The 27,531-nt window shown below is 49.5% G+C and overlaps 1 protein-coding gene across 1 annotated transcript in view; it reads right to left on the reverse strand.

The window, feature by feature from the left end:
* Positions 1–27,531, reverse strand: part of LOC144179063 (uncharacterized) — a 367,429-nt gene that overhangs the window by 322,394 nt on the left and 17,504 nt on the right. The window lies entirely within an intron of this gene.

Here is a 27,531-nt window from a genome sequence, read left to right on the forward strand (position 1 = left end):
ACGCTTACTTTCACTACTCTGCGCCAGGCGATACATGACATCTATGGTAAGAACATTACATGTGAATGCGAAGTGTCGCGTGCAATGCAGGTCAGTGTCTCTGAGTGCTGTAACTGACTGCACTGAGCCTGACCTAAAATCAGTCCGCCTCTTCTGGGCAGCATTTCACCTGGTTTGGACGCGTCGTTCTTTATTTCTGGTGGCCACACGCCTTAGGGCATGATTACAACACTCTCAGTGGAGCTATCGGTAAAATGTTTTGTGAAACGCTCAAGCTTCGTTCGACCAGTGTATCATAGAAGTGGTTATCTGTCGATATCCGAAAGCCACTCCAGCCTGTTCCGCAGGGAGAAGGAAAACTTGCGAATATTTTACGCACTGATAGCCGCACAGTGAGCATAGGAAAAGTAACCCGCATGGTAAATATTCACTAACTCGGGCACTCCGAAATCCTATCAGTAAGCGGTGAAGAGGATTTCTTCCCCCACAGGCCTTCGATCAATGCGCCTACGATCGATTCACTGACTAGAGCGGATGAGGTAGCGTCGGTAGACATTGTGAAGTACAGAACGTGTGCACAAAGATGCAAGACAATTGCAAAAAAAAAAATCACATCACGAGCATTGGAAAGAAATATCTTTCAACGCACAACAAAACCTGTTACTGATTGGCATCCGCTCAAATGTTCGCGTTGGCCCAACGGGCATCAAACCCCACACATCGCAAACGAACTGTATCAGTTTTGTTTATCATTCGACCAGAGTCAAGATGGCCTTCAGACCAGCCGCTTTCCATGCCCACGAGCTTTACAGTTCAACACGTCGTTGGAGAGGCTCTTGAATTATTCGGCAGTGAATTTGCGCAAGAGAAGTTTTTTACACGAATGTCTAGCCAGGTTTCGATTGGAACGTTTCGCATTGACACAGCAGAATATGTAGTATGTCAGGATGAACACTGAAAAGGAATCCTTACCATATCCGAATTGGTCGACATCCAGCGAATCTGTGCCACAGTACTTTCCCTTTCCGCAATGTTTGACGGAGCTTGGGATGCGCGGAAGATGCTCGAATGGGTTAGAAAATATAAGTGAGCATCAGTACAAAATGACAGGAGGGAAAAGCGCATTTTATTCCTCGTTACAAAAAGAAGTCTTGCAAAGAGAACTCAATCTTCGACATCAAGGTGTCTTCTCAAATCTTTCAGGTAATAATACCCCATAACTACTCGTTCGATTCAAACTTTAAGGTTACAACAGAATGTCCAGAAGTTTCCCCTTTGTTTAGCAGACACTTAATTTGCTGCTTATCAAAATGCTGCAGCTTCCTTTTTGTAGCCTCCAGTTGCACACTGCTTATAACTTTTCTTTTCTTTCGGACGCCTTTCTCGACCTTTTGCTACACGATCCTTGAAGCAGCATTTTCATTTTAATGGAAACAATTTTACCGACAAATTTACGCTCTCCCGAGCAAAAAACCTCGCGCAGTTTCCCGAAAAAACCAGCGGGCGTCAAGGCCCACCTATCGTTATTTTCAATAATAACGGGTCCAAAGAAGAAGCGACAGGGACGAGGTTGATTCAGAGGCTCACGCCAACAAAAGGTGGCAACTGACCAATCTAGGGGGTTCGTCGCACGGATGCTCAAACAACGGTAAAAATAATTTTTTTTTTTAAAGCTAAAGTTCCCGAAAGGAAGACGCGGAAGGAAACTTGGTGGTAGAGTTCCGCAAATAAAGCAACTTTTTTCCAGAATGAAAGTTGCTCATTAAGATACTTTTAAAACACTTTGCGGGCATGGCCCGCGCAAATAACCAGGGAGGCGAAAAACGCGAGAGACGAAAAGAGAGAAACCCGGGAAAGATGGGGGAAAGGAGGAAGCCTCGGTGTCCGGCTACGCCGAGGATCCCTAACGACCCGCGAACGCCTCGCAAGATGACGCTTCCTCGGCCGGCGCCTTGTTCCAGCGCGGGTGCTCATTATAATGGCGCGCTGGGGTAGGCTTCCTGGTCCGGCGTCGTCCACACCTCCGCTTTTCAGCACCCGAAGCGCCCTGCTCCCAGCTCCTTTTGTTCGGTCCCCCGCAGGAGCTCTGACCGGGCGCTCCAATTACATGCCGCCACTGCGACCTGTATACGTCTAACAGATTGCGGAACGGCCAAATCGATAGACGTGCTTCAACGTGCAGCCGTCGCCGCCTGAAGAAAAAGACGAAACGAGTGCTGGAGATTTTTCCCGCCACCCAGCCCCTGAACACCGCAACGAACTCCCCAATTAATGGCGCAGTGCTGTGAGCATGCGCTCGTATAAGCAGCAGGAACAGCACCTCGTGCCTTACGCCGCGCCTTCAACTGTGCATTCTCCGACGCCCCTCAACTAGCTTGCTGACCTTATTTCTTTTTGCACCATCCCATTTTTCTCTCTCGTTTTTTACAGACTTCCCAGAAGATGACGAAGGAGCGTCATCACCCACGACTGCACCATGGAGCCGAAGCAGACCTACGGGGCTCACCTCCGCCCCGTCTTCTGCACGCTTCTTCCCCTTAACCGGAAAAAAATAATAATAATAAAAACAGAAAAGAAAAAGAAAAAAAAAACACTAAGATGAAATAACCAAGTCAAGAGAAAAATGTTCTCATTGCGCGTAGAGAATTGGGCAGTGAATCCAGCAGCGCCAGCGCCACTCTGCGCCCTGTTATTACGTGATCGAGCGACGGGCCTGCGAGAAACCGTAGCGACGAGTGACTACAGGGTTCTGGCGCCTGCAAAAATGAAGCTGGGCCAAACGGGACCCTTCGCGGCTTAAGTTCGGTGTTTTTGAAAGCAGGGTCCGTAGCTGGTGCGTACAAACTAAAATGAATTTACCGAGAGATGGAAACAGCGTAAGTACTCCTGAGTCTGTCAGACTCGTACGTCCACTTTCGTGTTTAGCCCTGCCCGCCGTGGAACGGAAATGTTCGTTGCGTACACCTTCCTTCAACGAATTAGTCGTGCTATTTTGTCAGACCAAGGCTGGGGGGTCTCTACATTAAAGGGACCCTGCAACACTTTCGATAAACGCTTTCACTCTTTCCTTCGCGTCTGGAAGCACTGCGGAAGCTACAGTTATCGCCAGCGCGGAGCGGCACTGCGTGATTTGCTCGTCCCGCCAGATACGCCTTCCGCTCCTGCTTCGTTTTTGTGGCTCTATTTTTAAAGTTGCTATCGAAAAGCGTGCATTGTTGCAACTGAAGGAAAACCAACCAACAGCCGTTACATGGCCTCAGTGACGTAATTCAGGCCGTCGAAGAATGTCAGGACAGGGAAAGAGAGGAAAATATTTGCAGCGAGTTTCCAAGGTATCTGGTGAGCACAGAGAAGTAATTTTTGACTGAGGTACTTTGGGACCCCCTAATCTAAGTACTGGGTGTGTTGGGTGACTACGCTGTGCAAGCATTTAGGTTTTCAAAAAATGTTAAAACAGGTGTTGCAGGATCTTTTTAATGTTATACCCGACCAACGCCAGTTTACACCTCCACTCGGACACAGAAATGCGGGAGAAACAGTGAGTGCGGACATTCGAAAGCATCAAGGTGATTTGAACAAAGCGCAAGGACGCGGACGAAAGAACGAAAAAATAAAAAAACCGTACAAGCGCTGAACAGCGCTTGTACTGTCTTTTTCCCGTTTTTTTTCGTCCGCGTCCTTGCGCTGTTTGTTCAAATCATGTATAGCCAACTAGCCCAAACCCAAACCCCAATTAGCCTTAAGGTGCCCTAGCTCTGGGAAAATCCGGGACTCATTTCTTCGAATGGTGGCAGCAGAGAATACCAGTGCATCCAGTGCAGGCAGAAACTTGATTTTCAGGCTAAGAGGACTCCAACGGATTCGTTCTTCCTCAGGAAGACTTCATGCCAACAACGAAAGGTGGTAATTGTAAATATACAAGTACCTTATGCCATTTTCGAGAGTTTTGGTAGACGTGAAGAAACTGGAACTGAGGTTCAGCCAGCCGGACCGCCCGCGTGTTAGTTAATTAAGCAGCGTTGCACTTGGCTGCCATCAATCAACACCCTCGACATAAACGCGATCGCGGGTACCATTTCACCTCCGTCATTATGCTGCTTTGAAATACCACTATCTGTGAACGTTCAAACGCAACAGGATCTTTCATTTCCATTTTGAGACACCACGGTGTAACTTTATTGTCTTCCAGGTGACTTTCATTATACTGTTTTATGTTACAAAAAGAGAGACGTTCTAGGACGACCATCTGGCATAAGAATAAAACGCAAAAGAACTTTAATAAATGCACATTGAAGTGCATTTGTCGAAGGTGCTGAGCCGCACCAGAGAAACTGTGTCACGCGGGCTTTTGAAGGCCTTTCCCAGAAAAAAGACGGGCACAGATTGCGGCAGTCAAACGTCAGCGTGTGTTTGCGGGAAAGCGAGTTTAAAGGCCAACTGCACCCAATTTTTCTTTGCCCGAATTGGATCTAAATAAGTTGATTAAGCCCAAAAATCCCAAGGCGAAGTTCTATGCCCGATACCAACATAGCACAATAACTGCAAGCGTACAAAGTATCTGTAGCAGACGACGTTTGCGCCTGGCGGAGAGTCGCTGAAACAAATTCCCGCGCGCCTGTGACGCAGAGAAGAGGAACCCGTCCCACGGAGCCCGTCCTTCTCTGGCGACTGCCACGGCGCATTTCCGTGCGCAGGAATGCCTGGGGCTGGAGTTTCTCCACTACACCGCCACGCTGTACCGTCGTCAGCATCACATGTTTTAGAATTAACCACATAGAGCAATATCCGCAAGTTTTCGACGCAATAAAAGAGATTAGAGGTCTACAAACTATACCTACACTGGTGATGCTTCTGGAATCAGCGGAACTTCGCGTATCGGAAAATATTATTTTTACTCATCAAAATAGCGCCAAACGCGCACTTGCTAGTAGACTTGTCATTCCTATTGCATCTGTCCCAGAAAAAAAAAAGATCCTTTAGAAATCCGTGACCACTTGTGCTTCCGCGTGCAATATTTGCTGTATTTGGCCTGGTCTAACACCACCTCCACCACTTACACCCTAGTTACACGGGTACAGTTAACCATGGTAAAGTAAACCGCGGTTAGACAAAACTGCAGTTTGCTGCGCCACACGACAGACAAAACAGCGGTTATCCTGATAACCATGGTTAATGCAAACCAAGCTTAGCATACTCAGTTCGGTCGCGCTAGCCGCAGTCGCCGCAACCACAGTGTTCAAAATCGCGCAAGTAAATTCGGACGCAAGTGGCGGCGCATCAAACGAGGCGAAACAAAACCTGTGACGAGCGGAGGAGACAAGGGCCCTCATAGAGCCGAAATAGCGGGCGCCCCAAAGCGAACCATAAGGGGAGCCTGCGTTCCTTGCGTCGCTCTCGCAGTCAGCGCGACTGCGCGTGACCACGACTGAAGCTAAAGCTGCAGCTCGTTTCCCGATCCCCCCGATCAACTACGACAATAGCTGCGCTAAATTTGTAAATTCCGCGCGTAGTTCGCAAGAAATGGATCAGGGTGGAAATCATGAAGCGTTTGCAGCACTCGGAAACGATCCGCACGCAGGCCGACCACGCCTGAAAACCGGCCGGAGCGCCTGCCCGCACGGCCCACGAAGCGGCTCCAACCGGCAGCAACAGCTTGTCGCCGCTCTTCGAAATAAATCTGATCGCGAAAAAACGTTCCACATGCGAGAAAGTGGATGTTAGTGTGGTAAATAATTGTGTTATGGATTGTAATTCGCAGTTGTAGAGATAGCGGCGGTCAAAGATCCATAGCGATGCTAAGCCTAATGTTCCCAACACCGAGCCGACCCGAGACGCGCAAGCTGATTGCGAGCTGTTGGGGAAGCCCCTATCCTAAATCTCGCTGACGCGAGTACGTTGCGTTTCGGTCTGAAGCAACTGTTTTAACGATATTTCCTTTTGTCTACACTGATTTCTTTGTCTTTCTATTGTGAGGTTAAAAATTTGTTAATTTAATTTTGTTACGCTCACAACCCCGTGACTGCTGTCGCCACACTTGGAAGTTCACGTATAACCGCCAAAACCGCAGTTTGGGATAACCGCGGTTAAAGTTTAATAACCACCGTTAAAGTTTAATAACCACCGTTTAATAACCACCGGTTACCTCCGCCGTGTAACTAGGGCATTAGACATCTCCAAAAGTTTGACGGCATAACTCCAGTTGTTTTACGAGCCGTTATAAACAATTATGCTACGTTTTCCTCTCTCCCTAACCGGAGCAAGGGCAGCCTTGCTCGTGTTACCCGCACAAAGATCGTCCGTCATCTACGCGACGTCCGAAATCTAACAAAACTCTTCCTCTCCTAAACGATAAGCTACACTACTTTTTCAATCGCGACATAAAGTATCAACTTCTGCAGTGTGTTCCCTTTAGTTTAACTGAAAAAAAAAAATGTTATAAACTGCACACGCCCCTTGTGAAAGTTGAAAATCGCGGTTGATAGCTAACTTTTTCTCGTCTTAGTGCATCATCTAGCTTTGACAGCTACCATGCCGTTTCCAAGCGATTTTACAATTGGAACCTCTTTGTGCAGCGAGGCGAAAGGTACTGGGAAAATATTCACAAAGCTGTTTGCACGCAAAGACGCAGCAAAAAAAGCTGACTTTGCTTGACCGTCGCCCGCGCGCTGCTCTTTCAAATAAAAAAAATCGATATGCCGGCTTACGAAAACCGCTTTTCGATATTGTATACGAACAAAAAGCTGTGTAAATCTGAACCTGCTTTTTTACCCAGAATTGCAAGAATTTCCGCTACGGCACGTATTCTGATGTATAAATATAGCTTCTCACGCTCTACTTGATCTCGGTTGATAGCAACGCGATGTCTGAATTGCGCCTAACTCTATCATCCTCGGCAAAATGTCGGTGGACGTTCTTCTGCGGAAATACCAGTGCGAAACACCACGCCAACCCTCTCATTTGGAGGCTACTGAGAGCGGCCGCGGATACCGCCGCACCCGCTTCCGCTCCATCATCTACGTCACTTCGGGCCTCCGGTATACTGGCGCCTTTTTCTCAGTTTCAGTTCCGAAAACGCCAATGTTCACGAGCCGTTTGCGCCTCCCGCGTTCATGTTTGAAACACAGTGTTTAGCAGTTAGCACTTTTTTGTGTGTACTATTAGATTACATTCTTTTTGCGTTGGCAATATCTGGAGTGCAATTGGCCTTTAAGCTTTTTATACCGTAATCTCTCGCAGAACATTTGGCCTGGTTGATGGTGCGCAGGTGCACCTGCGGTGCCTGCGCTTCATATTCAATTACGTTTTTTTTAATGAATTATAATAAGTGGTAGTGAGCGCACATCCCGTCTAATTTTATTCTTTGTCCTCATTCTTCTTGCCGGCTATTTTTTTTTTAAGACCACAAGTAAGCTGGTCCAGCAAAGCAGTCTATTAAAGCAAAGCTTTCGGCCTCTCACTGATGCCGTGTGTATATATTGCTCCCAAAACGCACTGCGGGAAAGCATATTTTCTTTGACGATGGTGATGATCATGGGTGAAGTCAGGAAAAAGTAAAACGTATTCTGTGATCACAATCGAACCTGGGCCCCTCGCGTTATGAACCCGACGTCGATCCGACTGCGCCATTGCGGCGCGGTCGAAGCAGTGTCGATTTGGAGAGGCGCAAAATTTTAGTTGTCGATGGCGGTGTCGATGTCGGAGAGGTGTCGATATGGCGGCGCAAAATCAGAAAAATAATGCACCCCTCCGTCTAACAGCGACGGTAGTCGAAGTGAAGATTTGTTAGTGCATAATCGAATGACGAAGGGCCAAAGTCAAAGCCGCAGCGATCAAAAGTCCAAACAAGTCGACGTTGAAGCCGTCTGCGAGTCTAAGCGGTGTTGTCTAACTCAGACAACACCAAGGAATCCCTCGAGAGAAAGCTTCGCGTCTAACCACTGCGGTTGTTAGACGGAGGGGTGCATGATTTTAAGTGAAGCCTTGCGAAGGCAAACAACGACGCGACCGCGGTGCGCCATCTTTTTGTTTGCTTGTTTTAGGTTGGATTAACCTTCGCAAGTTAGCTGCTTGCCACTTGCACACTAAACGAGAATCCTCTTCTCGCCTCCCAAAAACCTTGGAAGACAAAGAGAACGCCAAAGACGAAGCATAGCTAAGGCTGCGGGAACTGATAGGCCCGGTGAGGTTGGAGGCTAAATGTTTATTATGCGCCAAACAAAACAATACAAGCGAAAAGACTTCAAATACAAAAGCACAAACGTTGATGTAGAGGCCTGTTGCACTGCCATCACCCTAACATTCGGCGGAAAGGGATATAAGCATAACGCTGGCGGTGACAACGGTGGTAAAAGAAGGGTAAGGGTTCACACGGATATCATGCTTGCATTATCCTAGCCGTCACGATGATGCTGGTAATTCATGTAAATGCCCAAGGCACTCATTCTCCCTCTTCTAAGCAGATATATACAGGACGACAGCCAAACCAGTGTCGAGTCACGCAGCAAGAATTTTCGTAAACAAAACAGAGACGAATATTTTCGTGCTGGGCGCCATTCCCGTTACAAAGGACCCGAACGCCACCACTGAACCAGCGTTCGACGTTTTCAGCAACACCAAATCAGAAAAGCATCCTAGCCTGTATACGGGCGACCTGCATGCAAGCACGTCTTCTCCAGCGGTCGATTGAAGACGAATGCAAATGTCTCGAAAAACGACCAGCAGTAAGCGGCTCACCGCAGCACCACCTCCATGAGAAAGCCGTATGACTGAACTCCACAGGTCTCGCGACTGGCTTTTCTACCTACCTCGACTTCTCAATGACGACGCATCTTTCATGCAGCTTACCTATCGGTCACATCAGCACAGCCGCCACTAAATGATGGGCCGACTCACGGGCCTTTTATCTATTAGGCAGCAAGCCAGGCACGGCTTCGCCCTTAACGGTACAAAACAAACAGAGCACAGCGGCGGAAGCCCATACGTGGCGCCGTTGCCGAGGTTGAGCGAGGCAAACCTCGGTGAGGCCGAAGGACGAAAGAGGGACGCTAACCCCGATTACGCGTCGGGAGGGATTAGCGCCGCCGCCGACTGGAACCGCACCGAAAGGAAGGGCATGCGCACGGGAAAAGCTGCTTGAAGTAACGGCGCGTCTACAGGGGGGAATAAAGCGGGTGGCCGTTCCGTAAAAGAGATTGCGACGGCAGCTGTCCGCATAACGGAGGAGTGCCTTCACGCATAATTGTGGCACCGTTACTGCATTCAGCTGCATTACTGAAGTGAAGCTTGAGGTTAAACCAATCAAAAACTGACTGCAGACACAGGTAAAACCACTATTAACATAGAAACGCGACCGTGTAATTCTAGCGCGGGAGTGGTACGCGCCCCACCTCTTAGAATCATATCTGTCGTATGTGAACCATCCTTTACCTTCTTCCCTCCAATACTACTGCACACTGCCTTTGCGAATCCCCACTGTTTGCCATAACGTTTGCCATCCCTAACGCTAAGCTTAACGACACCCCGAACAGCGCCAAACTGCTGGTGTGCCAAGCTCGGAGAACTGCTTAGAGACGTTACACGTTAGGCCTCACGAGGTCAAGCGTAACGTAGACATAAATGGGTAACGTTAGTCTGGACGCATACCCGCGACCCCCTCTTCTCCCATTTATCAGCCACGCTAGCATTTCGGCAGGCGCCTCAGCAAAGCTAACGCTGCTGCTAAAACTTCATCTTATCTACGAAAAATCCAGGCAGGTAGCGTAGAAGTTCTTTTGCACTAAAACGTTTTGCACATAGTTACCCTGACTGCTCCGATCTCAAAAATGTCACCCGAAATTTTCAGATCAACGACCTGCTTCCACATATAGTTTGCGCAATAAACGCGAAGCCCCTCACCTAAAACCTTCCACCACAGACAATTTTGCGCGCCAAAAGTAGTGTCAGTGACACCAGTGACAGAGACACAATAGACTGTGCGCTGCACTGTACTGTACTTGCTAGCAAGAGCCAATGGTCAGGAATTTCTCCAAGGGAACTTCTTGGGGCATCATGGGAACCACCGCGTCCCGAATATTCCCCATTCCAGCAGGGCGGGCATCGTGCGCGGGCAAGTACGCGCTTCATCCCCTGGCACGACCGCGAAAGCACTCCTAGGAATCCACGCCCACCACGCTCCGGTTAATGGATCGAGATTCGAGCCTGCCCCAGAAACAGCCGTGCATTCCGCGGGAGGCGCGCCACATTCCCTGCGTGGTCCAACGAAGTTAGTGGCAGGGACAACGTACGCGATAAACCAAAGGTTCTTAGGCAACGCGCCGGTATCTGAATCTTCGTCATGCGATGACGGTACTTAATTTTCACCGTACTTGGAACATGCTGGCGCCAGTTTTTTTCGTTTGCTTACAACATATCGCAGACTAAAGCTTCTCTCGTTTGCGATGGGTTGCGGCATGACCAGAAGACAACACGATGTTCTTGACATTTATCAAAACCGCATACAGGAACCTCACTTATGGTTACCTAAAATCGGTAAGAAAGGAGTTCGTTACAAGTAATGATTGCTTCGGGGCACATACAGTCGACTCCCGTTATTACGCAGTGCACGGAGACCACAAAAAACTTGGAATAAACCGAACTTCCAATTAAAGAGAAAGCACAATAACAGCATTGCCATTAGTCCGCAACACGTTTCCCGTGTTGATTTTCTTCAGACTCTCGACTTTCGTCGGCAATTGGAGCGTACCACACGCTTCGACCTGATAGTTCAGACTTGCCGCTAAATTCGAAGCTTGAAGCGTCCAGCACGCAAACCGCTCACACGGAGCTATGCGCCTGAAAAGAGAGAGAGACGACCTGAAAAGAGAGAGAGAGGCGCACGCTGGAGCGGCTATCAGCTGACCTGCCGCTTTACGGCTGTGTACTGTCTCAGTAGCGATGGCGCCGCCATAGTGCACAGCACGGCGGGGTTTTGGGCCTCAAAATGTTCAATACTATCGAGATATGACGGTCGCTTTGATGCCTCTGCATACGAAATAATTTCCAATTAGCCGATAAATCATGTTTTAGCTCCCAATTATGGACCGATTCCTTTTATTCAATTGCATGTAAAATTGTCGGTACCGGAACGTCCCTTCCCATTAAGGAGGACTCACCTGATCACACTCCTCGAACTCCTCTGTCTTAATTCCAGGAGCCCCTCGTTTCCCATTATGATTCGCTGCATGCCTAGCGAGGGTCTCTGTTCGGCAGTTTTGGCGCCAAAGGTAGCTTAAGAGGGTTTAACGCTGGTCGACCACGCTGGAGAGGTCGTAGACGCTCGAGTCACGCCACGGGGGTAAATAACAAGGTCCCCTTCACCCCGAGTAGTACAAGTGGCGCTGGCTACCACCCCCAAGCACAGGAAACAAACACAAATACCCGAGAACGTCGCGGGGAGCACTGCCCCGCCGGTAGCGTAGTGGCGATCGCACCAGACGCGTATTCTGGAGGTCGTGGGTTTAAAGCTCCCCCCCCCCCCCACCCCACCCCACTCACTTCCCCTTTCCCCGGCTGGCATGTTTTTCTCCATTTCTTCCTTCCTTTCTTACTTTCTTTCTTTCAAAAAATTGTATTTGTTTCAATGATTTCCTCCTTTGCTTTCCTCCGCTTTCTTGACTGCCTACACTTATCTCTGTCTTAATTCCACGGGTCCCTCATTTCCCATTCTGATTCGCTGCATGCATAGAGAGGGTCTCTGTTCGGGCAGTCTTGGCGCCAGACGTAGCTTAAGAGGGTTTAATGCCGTTCGGCCGCTTTCGACATGTCGTAGACGCTCAAGTAATGGCCCGGGGTTTAATAAGAAAGTCCCCTTCACCTCGAGTAGTCGGAGGGCGCTGGCTACGCCCCCCCCCCCCCCTCCCCAAGGACAGGAAACAAATATAAATACCCGAGAAAGGGGAGGGGAGCACTGCCCAACCGGTAGCGTAGTGGTCATCGCACCATACAAGTATTCTGGAGGTGGTGGGTTCCGGTTACAACCGGCGGGCATGTTTTCCCCCATTTTCAGTCAAAAAATTATATCTGTTTCAATGATAATGAAATGACTTACCACGTTTCCCCCTTTGCTATCCTTGTTTTTCTTGACTGCCTACGCTTATCTCTCTCTCTCTCTCTCTCTCTCTATATATATATATATATATATATATATATATATATATATATATATATATATATATATATATATATATATATATATATATATATATATAATATAATGTGTTTTCTTTCCCTCGTGGTAACTATGTTTAGAAGAGTTAAACTTGGGCCATTTTCTGTTGTGTATGCGCATGCGCCTGCGTGCGTACGCGTGCTTGTGTGCGTGAATTGACCCCTAGTTATTAAATAGGCAAGCAAAGCTTACAAACGTGCTGTTTAAATTCGCTACAAAACAAAATACAAATCTTCTATCAGCATCCCACAACGCTCTAGATGTATGTCCTAGGTGAATGCTCACTGTGGTCGCTCTATTAAAAGTCTGATAGAACAATTCCGACTTCCCCGAAACTAAAAAAAAAAAAAAAACACACACACACGCATTTATAACATCCCGTAACAAACAATCGGATGCACATAAAGTAATAAAAAAATTTAAACAAGCAGCAGCGGCTTTATCAATGGCGTGTCACGCATCAGACTTTACGCGGACGCAGATTATGGCTCAGGTAAAAGAGTCAATTTTTCTGGAAAAAGGGATACACAAAATGTACCGTTTCTCTCGCACCTCGCTACAAATAATCCATCGATGCGTCGGGCCACCGTCTGGACAAGGCTGATAGCAGCCTTAATCTGAAGTACAAACCGGGCCGCCAATAAATTATAGGTGCCAGTCGTTTTCTTTCCAGAGCAAACAACTCTCGTCAGGGTTTCCCGCTTCGGAACTGACCTCACTCCGTTGTATTATGTCTCCCCAGACCGGAGGTCCTCTCGTCATTGTTATGGTTGTTGTTCCATAACTTACCATCTGAACAGAAAAACGCCGATAGTTTCCGAACTTTTCGACAGCAGTGTCCTGCCATTTGCCGGCGGATTGCCTTTGTTCTGGGAGAGCGAATATCAGTACGTGGCATCGCCCGTCCTAACCTCCACTCCCCCCTTTTTTACGTGGTGCAGGGTTTTTACTTACTTGAGCAGCGCATAAGCACAGGCCAACCAACACCGCTAGCTCATAAAGAATGACGTGAAAGGAAAAGGAAGAAAGGTAGCATCGTTACAAAATATTGACAGCAAAAATGAAACAGAGCTGCCTGTAAAGCGTGCTTCATGTCGAGCACCTGACCACCAGGTGAAGCTGCCGCACGGGGGTGCAACTTAAGGATCCTGAGCCCTAGTGACGACACAGTACAAATAAATAGTTCCTTTTTCACGGAAGGGAAATAGCCCTATGCAAGCACTTGCGACGCCTTGCTGTCCTCCTCCTTCCCGGGAGCAAAAAATGGTTCTCTGGCTCCTTCACTTTACTTCCGGGGAAGAGCGGGGTCGACAGACTTGACGACACAGGCCTTGCACCTTCACTGTCTCAGTGCCCGCCTGGACAGCGTTATAGAAAATACTACAGTCGTCCTGCATCGTTTGCGGGATGAAATAAAGAAAACGTCATGCGGAAAAGTCAGAGCCGGCTATAGTACTATAAATGTGGTCTCCACAGAAGTCTTCCATTTGATATGACTGATAAGCCAGTAGGTTTATAATCAGATGTAGCCATTTGACCACAGCACTGAACCATAAAGCTATAAACCAAAATGCGAATTGCGCACAATTCTAACCAGGAACAATAAAGTCTCCCCAACTTTCCCGCCCCCGCCCCCCCCGTAAAATTTTCATGTTCTCAGATATCTAATAGAGAAAAAAAGGCGAGAGGTATCGTGGCCTAAGAAAAAAACAAAAACCCTTAGGACAACAAAAACAAAAGGACCGGCTGAGTGCGAAAATTTTATGGCTTTGGTACGAGGGACACAACGAAATTCTGTTGAATAAAAACACGGAGACGTCCATGCGATGTTTCGTACTAACCTAGCAGGCAAGCTCGCCATGCAACCGTGACCTACGCTGCGACCCCATGGTACTACTCCCTCTGATCACAATACTGCAGAAAGACGTGACACAGCTTCATTGCTTGAATGCGCACGAAATATGCGGGACTGCTAAACTACATAAACATAATACAACTGAAAAAAAAAAAAAAAAAAACGCTAAGGAGAATTCAACCCCAATTGACCCGACACAGATCATACACGCGGTCTTGGTTCCTCTCCCCCTAGTTTTATCCTTAGTCTTTCTCACATTTCCATCCAAGGAGGACAACCAACTAACAAAGCGATCATAAGCTGCGGGCGAAAAACGTGTCCTAAAAGCATGCACACACTCGCACACAAAAAAGACGCGGCGTATTCTCGGCCTGGAAGCCGTCAATTCATCATCGCTCTTCTTGGAGGTCGGGGAAGTGTCATCTTCACGAAAACGAAGGAAAGAAAACAAACAAGCTCGAAGCGAGACTAGCACCAGACGACACGCACGCATCGCGAGGATAGCAAACAAAAAAATAGAAGTAGAGGAAAAGGAAGAAGAAGCACACTGGACGCTAGGAAGGGTAGGTGGTACTGCAGCCTCGGATAAAAAAAAAAGCAATTTGTCTGATAGATAACGGCACCTAGTGAACTTTTATTGGCCTCCCGCTAGTCCCGGGCTTCAGCCTCAGCCGCCCAACCGCCACCCTTAGAATTTCAGCTTCCCCCTTCATTTGCTTTTTGTTGGGCTTGTTAAATCGTTTCACTTTAGAGCGCGGCAACTAATGGAGTTGCAGTACGCTGCAGCACTAGGGAGAGCGATGAAACAAGAATAAAGTGTCGCAAAGGCTTTCATAATATAAATTGTTTCTCCGGGAAGCGCGTAAGCAACAAAAACAGCTCGGTAGCTGGGGGTTCTGCCGGACCTTCGGGCTAAAAAGGAGCGAGGCGCCCAATGGTTTCAATATTAAATCCGCGACAGGGCCACCTTTCAAGCTGGCAGGGTTCAGGCGACGCTATTAATCACACTGTTGAGTCGACAGAGGCAGCGGGAAAGAACTAACGCCTCCCCGAAGACAAAGCAAATCTGCTATATTTAAAAGCAGGATAGCACAAGCCAGGTACCAAAGTAATGAAGCCCCAACGTATGATGAAAAAAAAGGAAAACAAAGTCGCAAACTGCAAACTGAAGGTGCTCACGAAATAGTTGCGAAGGCGAGCTGATCAAGCGCAGCTTTAATTACGGGAGACATAAGACAAAGAATCAAGAACATTCCTTAAAGTATTGGGGTAAGTAAAAATGATTACCGCTACGTTTAACCATTGCGGACAACGTTTCCAACAGTCCGCAAAAACTAATGTATATGAGGATCTTTAAAGAATAATTTGGGAGATGTCAAATGCACGCCGATTTATGTTTATCAGTGCTACGACTCTACTGCCAGGACTGCTAACCAGTGGTGAGCGTGATGACATTATTGAACAAGGACACACGTCGAGCTAAAACGAACCATTAGGCAAAATTATATGGCATTTGTGATTATTTGGATTCGAGCTTGAGCGCGATAAACTAAGCAATATCAGCCCCTACTGCACCGTCTCAGGCATATAGAAGAAGACAGCATATTTACGCTGCCTTCTACGCTTTGATTCGGAAATCGTTCGCTTGCTTGTTTGTCTGTTTAGATTAGGTCGCAGCTGCGTTTATTTTGTTTGTCTCGTTCTTTCTTTCTTTCCGATTAGAGCATCGCTTTTTTTTTTCCTTCTGTCTGCCAGAGGAAGTGGAGCGCAACGGCGTCGTTCGACCACTGCACTAACTGGCCGCCTCCAAAGCGGAGCGAGAGCATCCGAGGCCAACTTACTGGTCGCTCTGGCAGCAGAAAGGAGAGGCGCAATTATCTCAGCACCTGAAAAGTGCACAGAGAAACAGAGAGACGGGAAAAAAAGCGGGGTCCGTCTCATCGCCGGTGTCGTTGGTGGCCGACGGCCGGGATGCTGCTGCGACTCGCTGGTGGCGTTCCCTCAAATGAAACAGATCGAACGGGGGGCGAGGGGGCCGAGCAAGACATAAAGCGGGGGCGAGGGTGGCCGTCGAGGGCAACACAAGAGCAGCAGAGCAAAGGAGGCGACAGGCCTGGTTTTATGAAGCCCCAGGCGAGGCCCGGTTGGTCAAGCGCTGGCCGGCGGCAAATGAAAGCGCCATCGGCGCCATGGTCTCCATTAGGAGAGCGCCGCGTCGGAGGAGAAGCCGAAAGCGGCCGCTTCCGCTCGCCCTCTTCCCGGCCGCCCAAAGAGGCGCGCTCCGGCGGCCGCCGCGAATTAATGACCGAACGAGCGCCTCCGGTAATGGACTACTCGGCTCCCGACCAGGACCAAAGGGTGCCCGGACCCGCGCGCTGCTGGCAGCCGGGAAACCGGCAAGAGCGGAAGGAGGCCGCGCGGCGGAACGGCGCAACCGGCGCGCGTTTAATGGCTAATTGCGCCTTAATTCTGCCACGCCACCGCCGGCAAGCACACCCGAGGGGGACGACGGCCGCTACGTCGCCGCGCTAGCTCGCCGCCAGGACCACACGGACGCGGGACGCCGCAACGGCAAGCTGGCTGCACCGGAATGCACGCTCGGCGCACCCTTTTCCCTGCGCGCTACGGTAGCGCGAGTTCCGCTGATGAGACGGTGCGAACGACGGTGGCTCGAAGAGTATGCTACTAGCGCCTTCTCTATCGGATGACGCGTGAGAGCGGAGGGAGCCTCCCTCGCCCAACCGATGTATGAAAGATGGCGGCGCCTGGCACCAGCGAATAGCCAATGAGGGCCGACCCTTGGAATGCGCGCACGCTCGACGCGGGAAATTCGGCTCGCTCCAAGGTAAGCGGCCACAGAGTGAACGCAGAAGCGCGTCTGTTCATTGGTTGCGCTGTTGTTGCTTACCTCGGCGAAGTGTGACATCGTAAATTGCAATAATTTTATCAGTGAGGTGTAGCCGTGGAGAGTTTCGGCCTGCTTAAAAGAGGAATGCGGAAAAGTAAGGAGTGGAGATGGCTAAAGCGGCACTTAGTCGATGTTTATAGGCAACCACACTGAGCAGCCAAGACTATCCGTCCTCCTAGAAAATGTGACACGTCGCAGAGGACAATGAGATTCGAGGGTGAGGTTGCCATATTAATGCTTACGACCAGTCTTCAGTTCGTCCTGGTTCAAAAATGTAGCCATATTAGAAACGCGGCGGTATTCGTGTAAAAACGACTTTTCCTCGCAGTTACGAAGCAGCAGAGTACATATATGTCATACAAGGCGGATGATTATCGCAATAGCCAATATTGGTCATAAAGGATGGACAAATATATCAGTTCGTTTCTCGCACCCCAGGCTTTCAGCGGAACTGACAATCGCTTTCCAATTGGTTGTGTAGTCAGGCATGACGTTTCGCTAAATTTATCTAGATACAATACTCCCACGTTCCTTCAATGTATTCCGTAACTGAACGAAGAACGGAAATAAGAACCATTTCCTTACGTAACGTTTAACCTTTTGTTCTCAGCAAGCCATTTCTAATGCAGACCGATACTATGAGGATACGCATATAGAAGAGAAGTTGGAGGCACACCCTGCCGTGTGCCGTGTGCTGATGGCTGGAGATTTCAACACTATACCTCATCCACCTGAGCCATGTGATGACTGGTTTTACACGTTAATGCGACACTCTTAAGGTTTGCGCGTGATTTCCGCTCCCTCATCTCCAACTGCACGGAACGGCACCAGCACATATGCGCTGTTCGCAGTCTGAAGCTACCGTGTAGTATTCGTGCGTACACAACCCGTCCGCAACCCCAGCCCACTTCTACGTCCCCTACCTAACTCGCATTAGGAGATCAAATTTTGTACGAGATCAAATTTGACGCCCCTAATTTCGCTTCCTTTCCTCGTCCACAGTCCGAGTTTTCAAATTCATATGTAGTACACTTTATGCATTTGAGTGCTTTCTCAGGAAAAGGTCGGACATACTTTATTTGTGCAATATCATTTCCGATCACATTTGAGTAGAGAGAGAAAAGTTTTCCTTTTTTTCTTTTTTTTTTTGCTGAAATCCGACTGAAAACTACGGCTAGAAGAATGTATTGTACGAACTGTCATGCTCCACCCATTTAAAAAAAATAAAAGGGAAAACTGATTTCTGAGACAATGCATCGGTACGTAAGGATACAGCTTTCGTTTGAGCCAGGTACAAATGACGAACACCCTCCTGCCAATCATCTACACACCCGCAGCGTAACCGAGATGATTCGTATGAAGCTGGTTCTGCAGCATAACTCCGAAATACTTTTCTATTCTCCTCGCTGCTACGCGCCAGCCGCACGGTATAGCAAGCAGGAAAGAATTGTGGAGTTTGTGAAGCACGTACGAACGAACCGACGAAACACCAGTATCCATCATATGCTGCGATAAAGAAGAAAAAAACGGCAAGGACCAGCCATGTTTTGTTGCAGAATGCGCCCGTGTCCAAATACGTCATAATTATTTTCCGCATCCGGGCGGAGAGAAAGCAAGAAAAAAGAAAAGGCAGGGCGGGATGGACGAGCGCTCTTCTTCTCCTGTGGCAACGACAACGAGTACGAGTTCTTGTCCGCGAGAGAGCTGCAGGAGCCGACGGCCGCCCCGAGGCGATGCTAATGGAACGCAAATGTAGCCAGTGCCGGCAGGAAGGCTGCCAGTCGCGGGAGGCTATCGGCGGCGCGTGATACCCGATATGTTGATCGGGACGGCGCGACACGGAATGCATCTCGTTCGCTCCCCATAAGGGATAATGGGGGCGCTCTCGCGGCCACGCAGCAGCAGCGGCGGCGGCGGCCGAGTGCCCGATCAGCGCCCCCTCCTCCTCCTCATCCTACACTGGGGTTATGATGTTTGTCCGCTGCGGCTGCGCGGACTCGTAGAACAGTGGCCCCGCTAGGCAAGATGAGCAAGAGCCGGTTCCCGCGCGCGGAATACCAACTCGGCCTCCGGAAGGACCGGGAGAAGACGATGCGGACGTGCCGGGATGGAGAACCGACGGTGCGGCCGCTGTATGCGATGCCTTGCTGCCGTCTGTCCCCCCGTAACGACGTCCATTCTTTTCGGCCCAATGGAGTCGCCAACAGATGGGAACGTTATTATGCTTCTCCATTGCTCGCCTGATAGATACATGCACTGGGGCACATTTTCACTGGTCATCTCGACAGCACTGACATGAGACGCCGCACTCTCCTCATGGTGTGCCGCTCACTTAGCAGGTGCGGTAGAGAACGCGTTTCTTCTGTGTTGTTGGTATGTATACATTTGCCACCAGAAGTGCAGGCGCTGTCATGCTATTTCATTAAGTGTTTACTATCGTAAATCGTCCTTGCTGAAGATGGCAGATTTTAGAAACGGCAACAAAATGTGAAGTGTTCTGGTTCCTTTCCATCTCAGTAGCAGCGATTCTTCGGAATATATGCTGTCGTTAAATTAACATCTTACCTAAAATCTGGTCAATCGGGTTTTACCACTGGGTCTTTGGCTGCTCGCGCAATATATGTGATGATTTATGCAGATGTGATCTTCTTGCTCATCTATTCAGCTAATGTGTGTGTTCGCGATTGTTGGCAAGAGTTTCCCCTAATACTGAGGATGTAGGCTACGAAGTGGCCAGTAACGCCGTCCTATAAACAACTTCAGGGTCACATACCTGCCAGCGACTAATCGTTACACTGTCTGTGACGTAGAAAGCGGTGAGTGGTCTTAGGCAAAAAGTTCGCATGCTCGAAGCGAAATCACTGACCCTGTCAAACGCGGCACGAGGTAAGGTTGCAATAACAATACAATTTTGCCGTCAGCATTCAAGTGAGAACATGCTGGCTGAAGTTACACGAGAGAAAGTAACGCGCGCACCAAGCCTAGCGCCTTTATCAGTGCGCGAGCGAGTGCACGCGGTACAAACATAACGGGCGAGTGAGAATTCCACAAAAACAAAGAAAATACCTAAACGAAACAAACAAATGCAAACTCAGGAACAACAATAATTGCTAGTAGTACAATAGTAACAAGAACTGCAAACACCTGCTAACAGCAACAACAACTGCGCAATTATGACTGATTTCATTTTACAGCAGTTGTTTTAACAATTAACGGGAAAGCCACAAATTACGCGTGAAAATGCTGCGCTCATGCGCAATACTAAACTTCAGAGCTCCCACACAAAGATTGACATTAATGCAAAGACAATACTGTGGGTATGTCCAGAACACTTATCCCTCAGCGGTATCGTTAGGAGCGTGATGGTGTTTTGATACATAGCAAATACCTCATACAGTATAAGCGAAAGCTGCGAATGCAATAACCATAAAAATAAGTGCCAATACAGGTTGGCAACAGAACCTTCTAAGGCAACATTAAAAGCCGTGTCATAGGCGCCATAAACAGAATGAAAGCCAGCTTGACTAACCAAACTAGATTTGCTGTAGCTTTCCCCGTTAGCGACTACAGCTTTAACCCACAAATTTAGCATGCAGAAACTTCTGCAATAAGAACAATTTTGAAAAATTAACAACGGAAATTTTCCTCTGAGTTGGACGTAAACGCCCGCAGAGCACAAAGCGAGATCTGGCTTGTTTAACGTTCTACGTTCAATAACTTGCAATCATGCGACGACTATACCTCAGCAGCGTGCAGCACTGAAAAAGGTAGCCCAGTGTTTGCTTCGCTGTGTGCAAATAAACCACCGGAAGGTGTCCTGCAGGCCATTTCAACAACGTGCAAGACACTCTAAATGCGGTCCTTCTTAGGCGAACGCACTGTACGGTGCGTGTTCGCGCATGCGCCAACTTCGCGACAAGCACCGTATTCGGCGGCTATGGCTGGTCAGGAACAGGGACCGCTTAAAAGAACCCCTCGATCGCTCGTAACGGCACTTCTCCTTGAAGCCAGAGTCGGCAACGCACCTCTAGCCGGCACGCTGCGTGCAGACAAGAGGCTAAAACGAGCCCGGGGACACGCGCGAGAAAAAAATAATAATAAAAAGAGGAAGAAGCGCCGATCTGGGCGATTCGCGACGGAGACTTCCGCTCGCTCGGGCATAAAACGTTTTCCCCTGAGCGAGCACGCGAGGCCCGCTGGTCAGTCGCAATGGCCAGATTTCGAACGGGCAGAGAAGAGGGCGTTTTTAAGAGTAATGGCCATCGCTGCCCGGCAACCGCGCCGGATAAGTCTCCTGCGCACAATGTCCCCTCCACGCAACGAGGAGGCGCAGCTCATCGCTACCGCCGGCGCTCTAATGCCGCTGGGAATCTCATTCTTACAGGCCGCCGCCGTATTCCTCGCTCGTCTCGAGCCATCCCTGGGTGCGTAACAGCGCGAGGAACACCAAAATAAGCGAGAGAAAGATAGAGGCCCCGCGTCCCGTCGCAGGGTTCTTCTTCACCGGAGCCGCTCCCAGTTGTCGTCCCGGGCGGCACAAAGCGAGGCAGCCATAAAGTACGACGTGACACGGCCAATCTGGTGCCGCAAGCTGCCGGTGGTCGTGGTCCCATACCGCATGTCCCCACAATATCCCGCCGCGTTGCGGCACGCGCTCGCTTTCTTGAAAAGCAGCGACGCAGTTGGGACACTCTTTCCGTCTTTTGTAGTGTATCGAAGCGCGCGGTCGATTTCCGCAAAATTAGCCTGGTAGTAGTGTGTTATGCTAACCAGATAAAACGTGTATTGCAGCACTCACTGACGCGCTCTCTTGTGCGCGCGGTCACGACCCAGGTACGTAATGAGCCTATGTCAGCATTCACCGGGACGTTAGCAGTACCGCTTGTTTTGGAGCACTCCGGTCCCCTTAAAGACACACGAGAAAAAGGGGAAGAGAGCAAGCTATACGGAAATCCAGTTCTCTCCCTGGTCTACCCCTTCTCCGTGAAGAATAGCTCCCAGCGGCAGTTTAGTGGTAAAGTAGCCTCAAATCATTCCCTCCACCCGTCGTCGATAATCATGGAGGGGAGTGCGAAGGCGAACAAGGCTATTACGCTTGGTGCGCTGAATCGTGGCATCCAGTGCCATAAAGCCCGATGTTCATTACGAATTATGCTCCAAAATGACGCGCAAAATTAAACCCTGTTGAAGGATTGCATTCAGTGCAGAGCCGTCGCGACCACGTGCAGCCGGTTTCTTACGACGCCACGTAAAGGCCTAAATGCGGCCATCGAGAGCACCGGCTTGAGCAAGACCTTCTCACAATTCAGCTATATACTGACGTAGCCGAAAATAAACAAACTAGCTGGCGGATTCGACTCATCCGGGTTCCGAAGAGAAAATACTGAAACCCCCGAGCAACTGCTGGACAGGCTGCTCCATGCGCCGAAAGCCAGGAAGGTTCGTCTTTTTTTCCCCCGTCCTGAAGCGCTTCTTCTCGCGTGTTGAACCAGGGCTCAAAACTATTCTGTACTACGAAAATGAGAAGTTGCCACCTTAATCGTTAGTTTTAAATCAGCACACTTTTCAGAACTACTGGTAAATTATGCAGGCCAACCTTCTCCCCTTGCAACAAATGAAAACAAGATTGGCCGCACACATTGGCCACGTTGCAGGGGATTCAAATACGATAGCACGGGAAGGTAAACATACACGATGTAAAATGCAGTCAGAAAACCGACAAAGAGACGCAGCCGGGGAGGCACTCAGCCCAGGTACTCCGCGCAAGGAAGGCGGAAAAGGAAGAAAAGGTGGAGAGATCGGTAATAACGATGGCACAGAAGGATATTAATGCAAAGCCCTTCACTTGAGGGTCCGACAAAGGCCAGCCGGTACGGCTGGCTGTGGATGCAATACTGATTTGCAGTTGCCACCGCCACTAGTACCCCCCCCCCCCTTTTTTTTTTTTCTCACGTCAGGCAGTGCAGTGCGTCCGTAAACTTCAGTCATTTCCCATTTTTTATTAAAGGTTGAGCGCTCATCGACGCCCGCCGCGCACTTAAGTGCTGCCTCGTGTAGTGCTCATCTCGCTTGTCCAATACTCGCTTCGTCTGTCCGACCTATCCAACGGCGCTAAACCTGCTCTCTAGAAAGCCACCCGTGCAACCGCATTTTAAATGAACTTGCATTCACCCTCTAAGGGCTAATTGAAACGAATTACGAAATAGGCAACGAACAACACAACCTTGAGATTACATCCGGGACGCCGAACCAGGTGCACATGCATTGCTCGGCACTCGGGATTTTCCTTCGATCCGGCCACAGGACCGGGCTTAATATGATGTTGAGGTTTTGCGTGTTTAAATAAAAGTCAAACAAGCATTCTGTTACTAGCAGCCATGGCAAGGGCCTCTTGTTACCATTCGTAAATGTCACAGCACAAGAGGAGCTTTCACATCATCAGTGGGAAACTACCGCTCGATTTATCATACTCTCAACTCAGTGCATGCAAGAAAGCAGCAGGAAACGAAGCTGTTATTAATGTATTGTCCGAGGCATCCAACGTCCAACCTCCCATTTCCGGCCGCTCGCATACCCCGCAGCGGCGTTAACACGCACCACTTTTCTGGCCACTCGTAGCGGCTGCAGAAGCACTAGCCACGGGTAGATAGAGGCAGAAAAGGGGGAGGGAAAGGGGGGAGGGATAAAGAGGGCCTGTACCTTTGGCCGGTCCTCCACCAATCCTCAGCGCGGGCTAAGTGACGTTGGGCTCCCGCGAGCTGGGCCGACGCGCGAGATTTTCCCCAAAAGTTAAATGTCGATTCGGGAAGGTTATCCCTATTTCCGCTCCCGTTCCTCCTTTTAAACTTCTCCAATGTCCAATTTCGATCGACTGAGTGCCGCGCGGGCATTTCTGCGCCTCGGAATGGCCGCTGCTGCTGCTGCAACTCGGAGACGACGACCACTGCTGCCTTCCCTCCGCACTTCTGGATAATGCTTCCTTTGCCCCTTCCCTCCTCCTCTCCCTTCGCCCACCTTGCCAGCCTTATCCGTTCCCTTTTCAGGCCGCCAGCACTGCGCACGTGTGTGGTCCTGCACGGCTCTATATGTATTTCTTCCGCGCCACATTTTCCTTTCGAGCCGTCCAGTCGTCCTATTTGTCCTTCCGCCATTTTCGGTCTGCTGGGCCTCGAACGAGGCCTAGCAGCGTCTTGCCCGCACAGCCAGCGCTCCTGCAACTCTAGCTGCGTCCTCCGCCCCCTCCGCCCCCGCCACTTAGAAGCGCAGCACACGGCATTAGGAAACAGGAGAGCAAAATAAATCGAGAAGCCGCCTCCGAAAGCGTCATGCTGTCTCCCGGCATTAGGGAAAGAGAGAGGATTTTTAAAGGAAAATAAAAGAGAGCAAATCACGGCGGGTAGCAGAGGACGAAACAAGCGAGAGCCACACGGCGAAAGCGGAGGAGAGAAATCCCTGACAAGGAAATTTCAAATCCGATTCCGGCAATGCGGGGCAACCGCCGCTGCAAGCCGCGTGTGCCATCTGAAAGCAGCGCGCCGATTTTGTCTCGGCTCGAGATCTGTCCCTCGGAGAAAGACGGGAGGACGACGAAGAGAAAAGGTCTGCCGTGTGCGCGCACGTGTGTTGCAGTCGCTGCTGCCGCGCTCGAGTCCCTCCTCGCCTCCCTCGCCTGCCCCCGCAGCCTTCGCCTCTGTTCGGTCAGCAGCGCCTAACTGAAAAGATTTCCAAAGCCGGGCTCCGGCTGGCTTTCGTGCTTGGTTTGGCACTGCGCTCATGTCGTCGGCCGTGCGGAGACTTTGGCGGCAGTTCGACGCGAGAACGAAGGAGGGAGAGGTAAACATAGTCACAGGAGACCCATATAAGCCGACATCTCATCCAAAGCCTCTTCTTTTTTTCTTGGCTTGCTGCCAATTTTTGCTCGTGAGACACGACTCTCGGTTTGGCAGCGGTAAGTCAACCGAACGTGCTTCCACGCCCCACGACTCACCGGGAAAATGGCCTGGACAATCTATTATCACCAAGGCAGGTGTACAGCAATCGCACCACGGCTGAAATTGCAAATTGAACCCTGTCAAAGATTATAAAAAAACAGCAGCGTGCGTCTGAGACTTACCAGAGCACAACAATCAGTCACGCAGACTTTGAATCCTCCGGAGACAAGATTAACCGAACCGTCTTCGAAATCAGAGGCAAGTTTAAAAAGAGAAATTCAGTTGACCACCTGTATTACTCACTAAGATGCCCATTCTAACGCAAGGTACGGCGATGTTTTTAGAGACCCGTGTGGTGAGCATTTTTGCCGATATTTTTTCCTAGCGCTCCTACTGAATCAGCAAAACAGATATAGCACCGCATAAGAGACGAATAGGTCGACGGCGTAGGAGGGAGGGAAACAGCAGCACGACAAGTAAAAGCGGATCCCACGAGAGCGACGATTTGTTTGTCAAAGCTCGTCAACGCGCGGGGACAGCTCCTACTTGACATTAAGTCAGGCCGCCGTGCAGCCACCGCAACTGCGGACTTGGCCTTTGCACGCATGCGTCCGAAGCACGGGTTATTTTGTACATTGCTAATTATTTATGTTTCTCCTTAGCATTTGCTTTTGACGCAGACTGTGTGGCGTCCGATGGTCGGGCCGTTTCGGGCTTCGCGATCACGACAAATGTTATGCGCGACATCTGAAGACGGTCAAGAAAATAAGGGAGTCCACGTCATGACTTCTCTTCGGTCGCTGCAATAGACAAAAAAAAAACCCAAAAAGAATGAGAGGACGAATTAGGAGGCATACGTCGTTTATGCCCACTGACAAGCTTCATCAACATAATGAAGCATACAGAAGAAACAGCAGGGGCGTATTTCCATTTTCCGTATGATGAAAAAAAATTTAGTCGAACACATAAATACCATAGGCCGCGATAATTTTAATGCGCATGTAGCGCCATCGTATGGTCAGCTTAAGTCGGTAAATTTTACTCGCCAGCTCAACTTAAATCAAAGTTTCATAGTTGAAACGATTCCTACATTTATCCAAACACGATTCGATAAATGCCACAGCGTTTTGGAGCTCCCCTTTTCCATATACCGCTGCAATTCTGACCGTATTTACTAGCGCTAAAAAAGAAAACAGACGTCAAGTAAAAAATATATTACATGTTCGCGGGTTTGAAATGGACATATCAGAAACGTATAGGGGCTGAATATGCCTATTGAAAGCGTACAGCCCGAGAGGGGTGATCAGCGAGCCATATTATGACAAGGAATGCATCTTCATCCTCAGTCGACAAGTCAGTTTAATTAGCTCGCCAAAGATGCAGTCTTCAATACACAATGTAAGGAAGTCGCGACTTTCTTGCTCATAACTTTTGTCTGTATTATAATTTTGCTACGCATTGAAGCAGGTGTTCCAGGGAACATCTGTGAGATTAGCTCTTAATTTATGCAAACAAAAAAATAAACGTTACATCCTCGGTTTCTGGCTCGCACACAAGCAGATGCGCTGCTTCCAACTTTCCCGAGAGGAGCATTGCAATCACGTCACAGGAAAACCACGCCGCTATGTGCACCCGGCCCTTTAGGCCGTGGCGGGGCCTACACATTAGGCATGTCGAGCCCTCAATGCAGCATTTCTAACTTCATTAGTTATAGACGGTTAAGCCGTACTGCTGTTTTGTACTTAGTAATATTTCTTCGCGGGTAGACAGGGCGGGTGATAAGGGTCACCCAATTTCATTCTTGCGACGGCTGGCAGCCCGGCATGGGCCCTGAATTTCGTATTCAAGGTGCACAGCTATACGCCTACACAAGCCCGTAAAATAAGAAGCTCGCGCGTGACTTGGACGGCGGCAAAAAATTTCGGTTACCGCTCTTGCCCTTGCTCTCTCGAAGAGTCTGGTCCCTGATAACATGCGTGTGAATATCTATCTAAATACTTCGTCTAACAATGTCAGCTGGAATGCCCCTGTAGTACATGGAAGAACCGCGTACGCACAACACTCGCGCAAGAGACGCGTACCGACCCAGTTTTACGAGGCGCCCAATTCCGCGCTCGAGAAGAGCGTAACGCGAAAACCACCAGCGTCCAATATCATAAGCACCGGACTGGCTGCATTTTATGGAGATGGTCTCGTTGAGGCGCACACAACAGGCTCATAACCGTCGCGACGCCACCGCGCGCGCCCACGAGATAAACGCTCGCCCGCTCCGCAGAAGAAGACGAGAATGGACGAGCGGCCCAGCATGCAGCAGCAGCGATCCCTCGCAGCGTGCGAGGGGAAGAACAATAATCAGGCCGCTTCACTGTCGGCGCACGCCGACGAGAGGGCGAGGCTCCCCTCGCGGAAAGAGATTGCTCAAGACCGCGACAAATCGTTACCGCCGCGTTAACAGTTATTACCGAGAGGCCCCCGCCCAAGACGCGCTAGTGCCTCGGAACAAAGAGTGCGTAAAGAAGAAAAAAGATACGTGGCCGAAGGCGGTGAGTAAGGAGCCGCACATTGACGTACTAAAAGGTAAAACGAAGAAAACGAAATCAAAATCAAGCGGGCATCGGCCGTACCACGTCGC

The sequence above is a fragment of the Haemaphysalis longicornis genome, unplaced genomic scaffold (assembly GCF_048455015.1).
Source record: "Haemaphysalis longicornis isolate Haplotype H1 unplaced genomic scaffold, Haemaphysalis longicornis Haplotype H1 scaffold_4, whole genome shotgun sequence".
Taxonomy (NCBI): domain Eukaryota; kingdom Metazoa; phylum Arthropoda; class Arachnida; order Ixodida; family Ixodidae; genus Haemaphysalis; species Haemaphysalis longicornis.